A 14,438-nucleotide genomic window follows, 5' to 3' on the forward strand; every position below is an offset into this window, starting at 1 on the left:
CATTCTCTACTTGTCTTATGAATTTATGATTTAATGACTTATATAGAACTTCTAATGGTTGTATAATTATTTTATTCTTGAAAATTGAGATTGTGATACTTATATGGATGGAATTTTGATAACATTTAAGTTAGTTGATGCATTTGATATACTTGCTTTTCATTTATATGCTTTAAAGGTTCTATATTACATGTTGTATAACATTGCATTCCCTAATCCTACTACATTTCGGTTTCACACAATGGGTAGACTTAGAAATCATACATAGGGTTGTTTCTGACAAATCCAAGGCCACCAACGTGTTCAAAAGGCCTTAAATAAGCTAAATACCAAGTTTTAACCCAATTGGGACCCTAAAACCCACCGAGATGGGCCACCGAGTTGACGCAAAAAAATTGTATATCTCGACCGAGATCTCACCGAGATGGTCGAGATCTCTCTTTTTTAAGGTGGCGAGATCTCTCTCGAGAGCGAGATCTTCTACCATGGAGACAATTAGGGAAGAACAAGAACAGAAGGAAAAAAGAGAGAAAGAAGAAGAGAAGAAGAACCACCACCGCTGCTGCGCTATCGCAGAATATTGCCGTTGCTTCCTGCTCCTGCAACCACCGTTGTGATTAGGGAAGAACAAGAATAGAAGGAAAAAAGAGAGAAAGAAGAAGAGAAGAAGAACCACCACCGCCGTTGCATCCTGCTTTCGCAACACCACCGTTGCTCTTTCTCTATCGCAGCAACCTAATTGTAGTATCTTGTTACCGCCATTGATCGTCTTCTCAACTCTTAAAACAGTGAGTTATTTTTGAACCAAGGAAAGTTATTTTGAACCACCGCCTTCCTCTATTTTTTTCTCTCTTCGTCTGAAATGAAAGCTCCTTAAAATCTATTCGACCCTTGAATTAACAGCCCAACTTTAATCAAACCATATTTAGGTTTTTTCCTTCTTACTTGCGGTTCTATTAGTCCAAAAACATAAAGAAAAAATTCTGATGTTTCAGGGGTTTTGTTGGTAAATTTGCATTTTTAGGGATCTAATTGCAAATTTGCATATTTTCAGGGACTTATTTGTAAATTTACAACTTTTAGGGATTTTTTGTAAATCTGCATCGTTTCAAGGACTTATGTCTAAACTTGCATAGTTTCAAGGACTTATTTGCAAATTCAGATTTTTAAGGGTTTATTTGTAATTTCCCATACTAAAAAAAAAAAAAACATGGTGTTCCTTATATGCACATTTTGAATCCTATCATTCCCTAGATTTGTTTAGGTGGTTTGGCTATTGCATTCTGCGACGTTTCAGTTATTTTGAAAGGGTGAAAACTGAAGAATTGTAGACAATTTTTTTAACGCGGCAACTACCGATGGTACTACTGTCCCACATGGTTTCTCCGATGACAATGCTACAAGTAAAGTTTGTCGGTTGAAGAGGTCAATTGATGGGTTAAAACAATCTCCTAGATGCTGGTTTGGACGCCTCCTGAAGGCAATGACTTCTATTGGGTACAAGCATAGCAATGCTGATCATAACCTATTTGTTAAGAAGTCAAGTACTAACATCACACTTCTCATTGTTTATGTGGACGATATTGTCATCACAGGGAATGATGGTGAAGAATTTCAAAGGTTGAAGGGCTTTATTTGCAGAGAGTTTGAGATTAAAGATCTAGGGAAGTTACAGTACTTCTTAAGGACTGAGGTCGCTCGATTTTTTTGGGTAAATAGGTGGCTTAATTAAAGAAGGGTATATTTCTATCCCAAAGAAAGTATGTCCTAGATTTATTATCAGAAGTGAGAATGTTGGGGGTGTAAAACAGTTGATACCCTTGTTAAAGCTAAAGCTAAACTTAAAGAAAAAGAGGGAGAATTAGTGGACAAAGGAAGATACCAAAGGCTGGTAGGGAAGCTTATTTACTTGTCCCACACTAGGCCGGACATCGCTTATGCCATGGATAGTGAGCCAATTCATGCATGATCCATATTTGGCTCATATGAAGGTTGTTATTAGAAATTTAGAATATTACAGTATTTGAAGGGAACTCCTAGAAAAGGAATACTTTTGTCACCCACTGATAATTTAAGAGTAGAAACATATACTATTGTAGATTGGGTTGGATCTCTAGACAGGAAGTCAATTTCAGGTTATTGTACATTTTTTGGAGGTAATCTAGTTACTTGGAGAAGTAAGAAACAAAATTTGGTAGCTTTATCTAGTACCAAAGCTAAATATAGAGCTATGGTTCTTGGAGTTTGTGAGCTACTATGGTTGAAAGGCTTGCTACAAGATATTGGAGTCTAAGTTCCAAACCCTATGGTGTTATATTGTGACAAGAAGGCTACTATTAGTATTGCTAATAATCCACATGATCGAATTAAGCACATTGAAATTCACAGGTTTTTTGCTAAAGGAAAGCTGGAACAATGGTTTATTTGCATGCCTTTTATAAGGTTTGGAGACCAAGTGGCAGATGTTTTCACTAAGGGTTTGATTTTCAAAGGAGATTTCCTTCTTATTGTAAGCAATTTGGGCATGACTAATATCTATGCCTCAACTTGAGGGGGAGCGTTGGTTGAGTTCTACTAGGAGTTCAACTCTATTAGAGTTTTTGTTCAAGTAGATTTCTGTTTCTTGTTACCCAAGTAAGGGTATTTATGTAATAGTGTTCTTTCCACTTTATTATAAATAGAGGGATTGAGATCACATTGATCAATTTAAGTCATTCTACCACAGTTGGTGGTTGTGAAATTTAAAAGTAACTCGCAAGCGCACGGTATCGTGTAGCTAACGGGTCGATCTCAAGGAGATATGCCACTTATAATTGAACTTCTTAGTAGTAATGTGAGAGTATAATGATTCAATTTTTGTTAACTAATTAACTAAACTAAACGATCCTAATCTATACGTCTAATGCAATCGAATTGAAACGAAAAATAAATTAAACACAATGAATGCATAAATAAAAGACAGAAAAAAAAATGCGAACAATAAAAATAAAAGGAAAAGGGAAGTGATCCGAGTGTCAGCTCTGGATCGAGGGAAGGGGAGTATAATAATAATTACTTTGACTGTGGACCCTTTGCCGTAGCTTACAGTCCACTGATCAGGGGAATGGATATTAAAAAAGAAAACAGTGTAGAAAGAAAATAACAGAAAGTAAATAACATAAAGTAAATTGCAGAAAGTAAAAAGGAAGCCTTAACCAAAGAGAGGCACGACTGTAGGCATCTCTGATCAAGGATCTAGGGGATGGGAGAACAATAAATAAATGCTGAAAGTAAATCCTAAATTAAGAATATGGAGGGGTAGATAGAAGCGGGAATGGAGGGAGGAGAGAAGATTAATAAAGAAGGTTACTTACTTGCGAATTGAACAAACGATTCGAATCTCAACCAACCCTAACAACCAGATCTAGATCTAGATCTAGAATGATCTAAATCTGAAATTGCTAGACCCAGAGAAAAACGAATCTAAAAACTTGAACTTGAACTTGAACTTGAATTGCATTACATAAAAAAAAAAAAAATAATAAATAAAATATAAAAAAAAAAACCTAAACATTCAATCTAGAAATTAAAATCTCACAATGCAAGCAAAGAAAACTAAAGAAAGCCTAAATAGACTGAAGAGAAAAGAAAGAATGCTTCTACCAAGCTCTAGAACACCTCCTTTGATGGAGTATGCTCTCCTTTTATAGAGTTTACATGAGATATGAAGCACGGCTGAATTTGAATAAAACTCATGGTTTCTATTTGACTCAGCCAATTAGGGTTTTGACGTACTAATCACACCGACTTAGAGAGATCAGGTGCATAATTCCACCGTTGGATTTGAGGTTTAAGTAGTCGTGAAGCTCTCCTCCAAAAATCAGCACGATCGGACATCGGATGACCGTTCGATGAAGGGTTTGATCGAAACTGGACAGAAGCATTCAAAAACGGGATTTTTCCTCCTTTTCTTTCTGAATATAATTCTTTTTCCTCTTTTTCTTTCTTTAATTAAATCCAAGATAGGAAATAAGATATTGAGGTATGCAAGGACTTTTTTCCATTTGGACTCTCTCAATAATATCTCTGTAGATTTGATTTAAAATCTCAGCCGTAGATCAAATTTGCCTTCTTTATCTCTTCAATATTTCGGAGTTGGCCCATAATCACACATCTCTAGCCCATCATGCTCCAGATCAGGCCCATTTTCACATTTGAGAATTTGAATGGACTTCTTGACGTGTAAAATAGCATGATTTAAGCCCAAAACTCCAAATATTTGCTTAAATCTTGAAAAGTCCTAAAATCTGCAAAAACAACATAAAACCCATGGTAACTCCACTCTAAGTGTATAAAATGCATGCTTTATGCCCTAAGATTTCACATATAAATGTGCTCATCAGCTTCCCCCACACTTAGACTAAGCTTGTCCTTAAGCAAAAATTAAAGAAAAATACAAATGCAAGTAAGAAACTAGTGTAACAAAATAAATCCTAACTCACTTTCGTAGGAATCACGGTTACACTTAGCATGTGCAACAAGCCTTTAAACCACTAGGTTACCCCTAGAGGACGAGTTTTGTCTCGTGGATGTTTGTAGTGAATATACATCCAAAATTCCAATTCAGCTCAAAATAAAACATTGCAAATTCCAACTCTAACAATTGGTAAGTACTCATACAGGATCAATAGCTATGACAATTTTTCTCACCATTGATTTAAGATCCCCCACACTTGAACTTTATTACCCCATGTTGATTCTTGAGATTTAGCATGTATCTCAATCAAAGACTCACCTTATATCTTTCAAGTACACCTCTCCTTTAAGCAAAACCACTCATAAAGTAAGGGGACCAAGGACTAAGGTTTTGAAGTATTTTTGACCAAACAATTTTACCAAGGCATTGATGACACTTGTATTTATTTCTCTTTTTTCTTTTGAGTAGTGAACTCTACATTACTCCACTATGGTTGGCTTGAATGACATGGTGGAGCAAACACCAGAAACCCAAGTTACTTTGTAGCTTTGCTTTGCATATGTCCACATAAACAGTGATGCGAGAGTTCTTTTCAATAATCTCATTCCTAAGAGTTTCGATCAAGTCACCTCGATTCCTGAGTCGGAGTGCCCTGTCTAGTTCCAAGGAATTCAACTTTTACTTTCTACTCTTTTTTTTTCTTCTTCTTCTTTTCTTTTCTTTTGTCATGCCATACACAAAATTGATCTCAACTTTTAGCCAAAGAAACAAGGACCCACAAAACTCATAGATGGTCCAACGCCTTAAGTTAAGGGTCTTTTATTTTTCTAAGGAAAGTCCTATCTGAATATATATACAAGTTACCTTCCTCTCAACAGGGTTTTTATGTGTTCACAATGGGTACCAAAATCACTCTCATTTCACACATCATAGCAATTGAAAGAATATGTATACTAACCAAAGTCAAAGTTAAAATCTACAACGAAGCTATACCCCCCCACACTTAAGTAATGTAATGTCCTCAATGCATGTATGCTAAACAAGGAAGACAAATGAGGGGTATACCTTTCAGTCAAGATATGCTTATCATGGGAAGCTTTAGTCTTATCTTCAATATCAATGTATGATGGGGAAGGCACTCCAAATAAGAAAAACCGTGAATCGAAAAATCATCTCTAAAGATCTCAAGAAAAACATTCACAATATTAAAGAAAACTCTCATCATACGTTGAGGTTCTCTAGAAAGTTTTGCATCTTTCATAAAATGAATATGATGTTGTTCAATAGAAGAGCTTAGACCTTTGATATGAGTGACAAACCAACCCAATGTTTCTTTATTATCATTCAACAGTGTGATTAACTCTTCTGCTTTGTCAAAAGTTAAATCAGAGACAACAATGACAGGAAGATGATTATCTTGTCCCAAGAAAGCATACTTTAAATTAGAAGGCAACTCTTTCAATTCTAGCTTGGGGGGGTTAAATTATTGAGGGCTTAGGAATAGAGATGGAGATGGATAGGGGTTTAATAGGCTCCAAAGGTGTGTGAAAATTTAAGACTTCAGAAAAGAAAGTTTCACTATCATCATCCAACATATCCATACATTCTTGAAATTCAGAATCAAAATCAATCTCAAAATTGGTAATCACATCATTAGGAAAATCAAAAGATTCCTTAAGCATATTGATCTCTTCTTCTATTTGTGGTTGTTTCCCTATCCTGAACATATTAAACTCTATAGTTCGATTTCCAAAAGACAACCGTAAAAGGCCATTTTGACAATTGATTAATGCATTACTAGTAGCCAAAAATGGTCTTCCTAAAATTATTGGGATTTCATCCTTGATTGAAAAAGGTTTAGTATCTAGCACAATGAAATCAACTGGAAAAATAAATTCTCCCACTTTCAGTAAAACATCTTCAACCATCCCTTTAGGAATCTTAACTGACCTATCTGCCAACTGAAGAGTAGTTCTAGTTGCTTTCAATTCTCCCAATCCTAGTTGCTTATAAACATGGTAAGGCAAAAGATTCACACTTGCACCAAGATCAAGTAAAGCATGTTCAATGTGTGTATTGCCTATGACACAAGCTATGGTGGGGCTCCCTGGATCCTTATACTTGGCTGCTACAGGTTGAGTAATTATGAAACTAATGTTACCTGCCAAGAACGCCTTTTTGGGAATGCTAGTGATTATTTTATGAGTGCATAAATCTTTCAACACTTTTGCATAGGCGGGGATCTGGGATATGGCATCCAAAAGAGGGATATTTACTTCTATCTTTTTGAAGACATAAAAAATTTTCTCCATAGTTGCAGTCTTCTTCTTATTAACTAGACGACTAGGATAAGGAGCCTTAGAAACATAAGGACTTTCATTTGAAATTTGCTCTTTTCTCATAGTTTCTGATAGTAGTTTACCAAACATAGGTACTGCTAAAGCAACTGGCTCATCCTCAACTTCTATGGGTTCCTCAGACAAACTTTTATTAGGAGATACTTGAACATTCTCCTCATCAAAATAGTCACTAATCTCGCTCTTTTCATTAATATGTGACTCACCTATTAAATACCCTTTCCCACTTCTCAATGCAGACACAGAATTAATTGAAGCTAAAGAAGAATGGGAGGATTCAACTTGGTTGACTTGATTTGGTGGTAAGGTAAGTAATACCAGCTTTGAGAACATCCTACAGTATGTTTGATGTTAATGCCTGTGGAAATTGCATTTAGTCTTACAGACTACAATTACAATACATAGATGTCATTTTGCATTTCATAAGAGTTACTTATAGAATGCTTTTCCAGGTAAATCAGAAAAAATGGGTTATTTTAGTGGAAATCAACCCTGTGTTGGCTCTTCTTATTGTTTTGGTTTATTTTTCTTTGGGGCCTGAATTGTAATGTACTAATGGTTTAACTTCTGAGGTGGTTGTTTGTTTCTGGGGTTGTAGGGAGTTGTTATTGTGGGAAAACTTTTTGTTAGAGATTTATTCCTTTGAGCATTTTGGTTTAAAAATATTGCATCTGGAGATGGAAGACAAGCAAGGGAGGAAGGAATAAAAGCAAGCTATGTTATTCTTGGAGTGAACCAAGATGGTATGAAACAAAGATGAAGTGAAGCCAAGATGATGAACTTTTGATGTAGCCTTTCTTGAATAGAGCTGTAGCTCGAAGGGTCTTTATCCAGGCCATAAACTAGGATTCATTCAGGGTGTATGGGTGGTTTTAACAAGTGGTTTCCCCAGTTATTTATAATTTTGTTCTAATTCCCTGGTTTGGTGATGTGAACCAAATTCTAGAGTTTAGCTTGTAGGGATGTTGCCCTAGATTTAGGCTCACTCTAGGATCCTCTCTCAGGGAACTAGCAGTCTTTTAAGGCTGTTTATATGATAAGAAATTTCTTGGGGGTAACTAGAGTTTAAAGTGATAAGTTAATACACTAGAAGGATTGGGCAAGGCTTAGGACCAAAGGGAATTGGGTTTTAGGGTCTGGGTCTATGTTTTAATTGCAGTTTCAGATCTGGGAATGGGTTTGGTTTTGAGTTTATGGGATATTTTCGGGTTGAGGATAAAAGGGATTAGGGTTTGTTTGCTGCTGAACTGTAATTCCAGAACTGGAAAGTAAGGTTATCGGTTTAAAATTGAGGATCTAGGGTTTGAATGGGCTTGGGAGAGGGCTGTTGTTTGGAGATTTATAATTTCAGGTTAGTTCTAATATGTTTAGGTCAATCCTAGTTGGTTTAGATTAGGTTTGAAGAGTCCCACAGTGGTTATGATTCTTGGAATGGGTTGGGGTTGGGGTTGGGAGTGTGGGTGATGGGTTGCGGAAGTTAATCCTAAAAGAGTGAGGTGATTGGAGTTCTGTTGGAAAGATATAAGAGTTATAATGAAACTAGGGTTTAGGGTTTCTAGAGGTTGAAGATGAATTGTGGAATTTCTAGAACCCAATGGATGATGGGCTATTTGATGGAATTAAAAGTAGGGATAAGGGGAGGAAAATTGTGCGATCCTATAGCTAATAGAAGGGGAGGGGGATTAGAGTGGGGATCTTGGAGTTCTAAGGACTGGAGTTTGCTGCTGCCACAGGGATGAGGGAGGGAATGGAAAGCTTGCAAGTGAATCAGGAGTGAGGGGGGAAGGTTAGGAAGGGGCTGGGGTGATGTTTACTTACTTGGTGAAGGAAGGAAGATTGTTGAATTGCTTCTGGAATTGAAGAAGAAAAACTCTAAAATATGCCATGGCCCTCCCAAGGAAGCCACAACTTTGATTCCTCCGAACTCAGAAACTTTATTCAATTCAACTTGTTAATTACAGAGAATGGAGGCTTTATTTATAGCCTTAAAATAGGAACCAAAGTAAGACTCAATTTGGGGAACCTCATTGACTTCAAACTGACTTTCTAATTCTGATTTGGATTCTGACTTGACTGACAACCTCTCAGATAAGCAAGGACTCTTTCATAACTTACTTTAGAGAGATCCAGTTAGGATTCTAAGAGTTGATGTGGATCCCAATAAAAAGTAGACTCAAACTAGGGGATTCCAACACAAGTAGGATCCACCTTGAGACAAGGACTCTGCAGTGACTCATGAAATACAAATCCAAATGAGAAAACAAAAATAGATCTAGGGTCCAGACGGCAAACTGGACTCAATAGGCCCCAAACCTAGGAGACCACAAGATTGGTAAAATTACTAAAATAACCCTGGTTCGAGAAGGGGGTTCTACGGTTTGGGGAGACAACGCTAGGCCCTGTGGAACTCCTCGATTAGGGGAGTGGTATTGGATCTTATGCTACATAATTGCTTGTGTTCTTCCCAAACTCTCTGAGAGGATTTCTCTTCAATTCGTGCTAAAACAGATTGAAAGAAGAAGCTAACAATTTTGCTTTTGTTGTATTGAAGCTCCCATAGCTCAGTCAACAGACTGTAAAAGAAACCCCTTTGAAGTTTGAAGGTTTCATAGGGAGAGTTCCTACCATTGAATCTCTCTTAATATAGATCAGAAACCATCCCCTGATCTTTCTGTTTCAGAACCGATGAATTCATCCAAATGTCGGAAATGTGAGAAACTAAAAGCAGAAAAGGTGAATGCAATGCTAAGGTATAGTCGTACTTGAAAGATAGCTAACTTGTTCTAGTTATGCGTGCCTCTCATCCTCAAGTTTATATGACTGCCAAACTGGAAAATTGGCCACCAGTTCTCGGGCTGTGTACTACGATTGTTAAGGGAGGGTAAATGTTTTTCTCTCGTAATTATAAAAATCTAATGTAAATCACATACAGATGGCCTAACCTGAATGAATTGTGCTGTTCCGCATTAAAATTTATCAAATTCCAACAAAAGCCAATTGCAAATCAATCCACGGACTAACAAAGAATGACAAAGAGAATCACCATGTGGTTTGAGATTGCCGAGATCTCTTGAGATATCTCACTTTTTTCAAATGCTGAGACGAGATGAAAGGCGAGATTCCCACAACTTGCTCAAGCTCTTGCCATATCTTGCCAGACCTCTCAATTTTCGCCGGATTTTTTTGCGGATTTCAATTGGAATTTCACTTGTGACTACTCTTATTATGTCTACAACACCAAAAGAAGATCAATCATTCTGTGGTTGTCTTATGAACTTATGAGTTGTGACTTATGACTTATGTAAGACTTATAATGGTTGTATAATTTTATTATTCTATTCTCGAGAGTCAAAATTGTGATACTCATATAGATGGATTTTTTATGACATTTAAGTTATTTGATGTACTTGATATACTTGCTTTTCATTTATATGCCTTAAAGGTTCTATGTTACGTGCTGTATAACCTTGCATTCCCCAATCCTGAAGTATTTCGGCTTCACATTTAGGGTCGACTTTGAACTCATACTTAGGCTTGTTTTCTCACAAATCCAGGGCCACCAGTATGTTGGCCCAGAAAAAAGACCATATCTCGACTGAGATCTCACCAACTCAGTCGAATCTTGGTTTTGAAGGGGCGAGATCCCTGGTGAGAGCGAGTTCTTGAACCGTAAGAATCAATATCTAAAGAATTGGATTAATGAAGTTGTTTCTAATGGGGATACTTCGATGCCAAATTCGCTTATACCACTCCTTGCGGTGAAAATATCTAACTAGATCCAATCAACACTTCAATGAGTAATGTAGGATTCTGGTGAGACCTTGCTTCATCTTCCTAGTCAAAAATGACATCTTTTGGCTAAGAACAACAATGGCAATCATCTCATGGTTGGGGAACTCACTCTCACCGCCAATCTCGGTAGGCTAGAAAATCGAGATGTTGACTGGGATGGCAAGATCTTGGTTGAAATATAGGAATTTTGATCGGCTAACTCAAGGGCCCATCTTAAGGGGTTTTAAGGTCCAAGTTTTGCTCAAACTTGGTAGTTAGCCTAATTTAAGCCTTCTGAACATACTAGTGGCCTTAGATTTGTGAGAAAACAACCTTAAGTATGAGTTCGAAGTCAACCCAAGGTTATACAACATGAAGTTTAGAACCTTTAAGACATACAAATAGAAAGCAAGTGTATCAACTACATCAAGTAACTTTAATATCATTAAAATTCCATCCATATGAGTATCACAATCTGACTCTCACGAATAGAATAATAAAATTATGCAACCATTTGAAGTTCTATATAAGTTAGAACCATAGTTGTCAAAGCGTCCGCCTAGGCGGCGGCAAAGCGGTTTTTTAACCGCTTAATTGATGACCAATCTGCAAAGGAACTACAAGGCCCATAGTGACATAGAACCTATTTTTTGCTCCTGGGGCGCTGCCTCCACACCTCTGCTGGCGTCTGAATGTGAAGCATAAGCCATACTCAACATCAAGAATCAATGAATCAGTAAATGCCTAGGCAAATGCTTTGACAACCATGGTTTGATGAGATGAATTTATGTTTGTGTTCTTTTTTTGAACTATTTTTCATAAATATGATTCTTGAATGTTTTTTTTTTTTGGATGAATGTGACTATTGAATATTTGTTTAGCTTATTATAGAAAGTAGTTTAAAAGTAGTTATATTGAATTATTTTGACCCAACCACTTTGGTCGCCTTATTGCCGCCTAGTCGCCGCTTTGCCGCCTTATTGCCTAGGCGGGGCCCCAATCGCTTTGGTCGCCTTGGCACTTTGACAACTATGGTATGGTTAGAACTCATAAGTTAATGAGACAAGCACAAAATGAGATTAAAATACAATCAAGCCCTAGCTCCACCACCAACTCCAGCATCAGCTTCACCAACACCAGCTCCAACAGCACCATGACCACGTTGTATGTCGGCAACTACACGTCGGCCCTCCAACTACATGAGGTGGTTTACTATATATCCCCTTACAAGATTAGGGAAGAAACGCACATGGGTGTATCATAGTAGCCGCCAGACAAGTCTCGCTTGAACCGGTGTTTGCCTCCATTGAGGGCTTTGCCGCAGTAGTTGCATGTGATTCTTTGGCCCTGTCGATTTATTGTGGACTCCATGTTGCCAAACAATATCATTGTCCTCTTTGGTTGAAGATTTACTTAAAATGGGCTTGGTTGGTATTCCTTTGGTGTTGTAGATGTGCTAAGAGTAGTTGCAAGTGAAAATTTGGTTGAAAGCTGCAAGAAATTGAGGGTTTTGGCAAGAGATAATGAGATTAGGCAAGAGATTTGGCGGGATATAGCAAGATTTGGTGAAATCTTGAGCGAGTTGTGGGAACTCTAAGATCTTGCAAGAATCTGGTCTCACCTTCTTAGGAAAACGAGATCTTGCCGAGATCTCAAACCATAGTCATCTCAGTCAAAAGCCCTTATCTAACTATATAAGTTAATGACATCTTTACCCTTTGTTTTGTGACATATGAGCATATGCTCATTAAATTGGTGCAAAAATAACCATAATGAATTTTTGTAGAATCGATGACAGACCAAAAGTTTATTATGGTTTTTGGAGATTTTTCTATTATATTTTAAGTTTCAAAATAGATATTAAAAAAGGGTGAACACGACACCGAAGGCTTCTGCACAAGAAAAGTTGGGGTGTGTAGGGGGCAACTTCCCTATTTAGCCTTACCTCAGTAATTTTTGCAAAGAGGCTGTTTCGGTTCTTGCACCTCAGGCCATATAAAAAAATTTGAGGGAAACTCAAGTTTTGATAGGTTTTAGGGAGTATTTTTGGGGGTGAGACTCTGCATTTAAGTTAATTGAAGTATAATGAACACATTGGTACATGCATTTTGCTCGACTCATCTGGACTCATAGATCCTATGGAGCCTGCGAAGCTACTCACATCCGTGGGATGGTAAGACCCATACAGTGAGGTGTCATCCTCATGCCCATGTCTATGCTGCTTCCCTTTCCCTTTTCGGCTGCAGGTGGAAGTACGACCTCGAGATGCTGGTCTGCCGTGATCAGCATCTTGGGTAGCGTGGCTGAACTGAGTCTCCCTCGTGAACCTCAATGGCCCTCCCTATCTGCTGGCTTTGGTGGTGGTGGTCTCTCCCTAAGATCAGTTGAGTCTTGATCACTAGGTCCATCATCCATCCATCATCTGTGCTTGAGTAGCGGGTGGCTGAGTAACATCATCATCATCATCTGACCACACAATATTATTCTCATTGACATTGGATGCTCCAGGGTGTTGTACAAAGGGACGGTTAGGCTTGTTGTGCAATCTCCTATTTATGGCCAATAACTCATCCACATTAGCTCTCATTTCTCCTGCAATTTAACTGCTAGGTTGACCTCCCGCCTCATCCAATAGTGGCTCTTTGACCCACTCAATTAAGGGGCCGTCCTTCTCATCATCAATGGCAAAGATGTTAGCCAACTCAATCTTGTCCCCATTACCTCTATCCTGACCTACCTTAATGTGCTCCTCTCTCAACCTCATATTATAGCAAACATATACGAGATCCTTTAGCAGCTTCACCCCTAATCAATTCCACCTCTTAGAATGTATCAAATTGAGTGTGCTCCAGTTATGCTTGTAGATGGTGGCAAAAGATGTTGGGGAGAGCACTTTAATTACAATATGAATAAGGTACTTCGAGTCTAACCCGTATTTTAGCCACCACTTAGCTACAAGAGACAAAACCAACCAATTAATAAGGCTAAAAATTACTTGTATAAAAAACTATAATTGAGTATCTAAGACTTAGACTAAGTGACTAACTAGGAGCATAGTTGTCAAAGTGATTGGGGCTTCGTCTAGGCGATTAGGTGACAAAGCGGCGCTTAGGCGGCAATAAAACGACTAAAGCAGTTGGGTCAAAATTTTTAATACAATTACTTTTAAACTACTTTTTAATACAAATACTTTTTATAATAAGCTAAACAATCATTCAACAATATTATTCATATATCATTTAGTGAAATTTTTTTACAAATTATTTTTAGCATGACTTTTTTCTTAAATATACATGAATAATATTCAAATTGGAATCAGAACTGATATATCCATTTTTTCCTTTTTTTTACCAAACAGTGCCGACATGATAAATTAATAGATCTCATTATTCTGATCTCCAAGTCATTGTTTATTTAATGATTAATTGATTATCGATATTAAGTATGGATCATTTTTCACATTATGTTGTTGACAGACACTTTGGGCCTCAGAGTTCATTTGCGACTTGGGCCTTGATTCCGAAATAACTCACCTATATAAATTTATATCCATCTTTGTAGAATAAATTATGATTAAAAAAAAGTAAGAAAAAATAATATGTACAAATTACAAAATGTAAAAAAAGCGGCTGCTTTAGCATCTAGACGGCAATAAGGCACACAAGGCAGCAAAAAAGTCGGTCTGTCAATTAAGCGGTAAAAAATTAGGCGGCTTAAGCGCCTAGGCGGACGCTTTGACAACTATGACCAGGAGTGGTGTTCTCCCGAGCCTAAATATCCATTGAGCGACCGAAGCTACCAACATCTCTAAAAGCCTTTAACTACGATAAATAATTTCTATGTTAGTATAAAAA

The 14,438-nt window shown here is 37.4% G+C and overlaps 1 protein-coding gene across 2 annotated transcripts in view; it reads left to right on the forward strand.

Moving 5' to 3' along the window:
- LOC149007544 (putative manganese-transporting ATPase PDR2) overlaps positions 1-14,438 on the forward strand; it is a 57,552-nt gene that overhangs the window by 9,055 nt on the left and 34,059 nt on the right. For both annotated transcript variants that reach the window (XM_089167434.1, XM_089167432.1), the window contains exon 3: positions 7,053-7,120. The gene's annotated coding sequence lies outside the window, so the exon portion shown is untranslated. The remainder of the gene's footprint in view (positions 1-7,052; positions 7,121-14,438) is intronic.

The sequence above is a fragment of the Hakea prostrata genome, chromosome 8 (genome assembly GCF_041222555.1).
Source record: "Hakea prostrata isolate BN-2017 chromosome 8, UWA_Hpros_2, whole genome shotgun sequence".
Lineage (NCBI taxonomy): Eukaryota > Viridiplantae > Streptophyta > Magnoliopsida > Proteales > Proteaceae > Hakea > Hakea prostrata.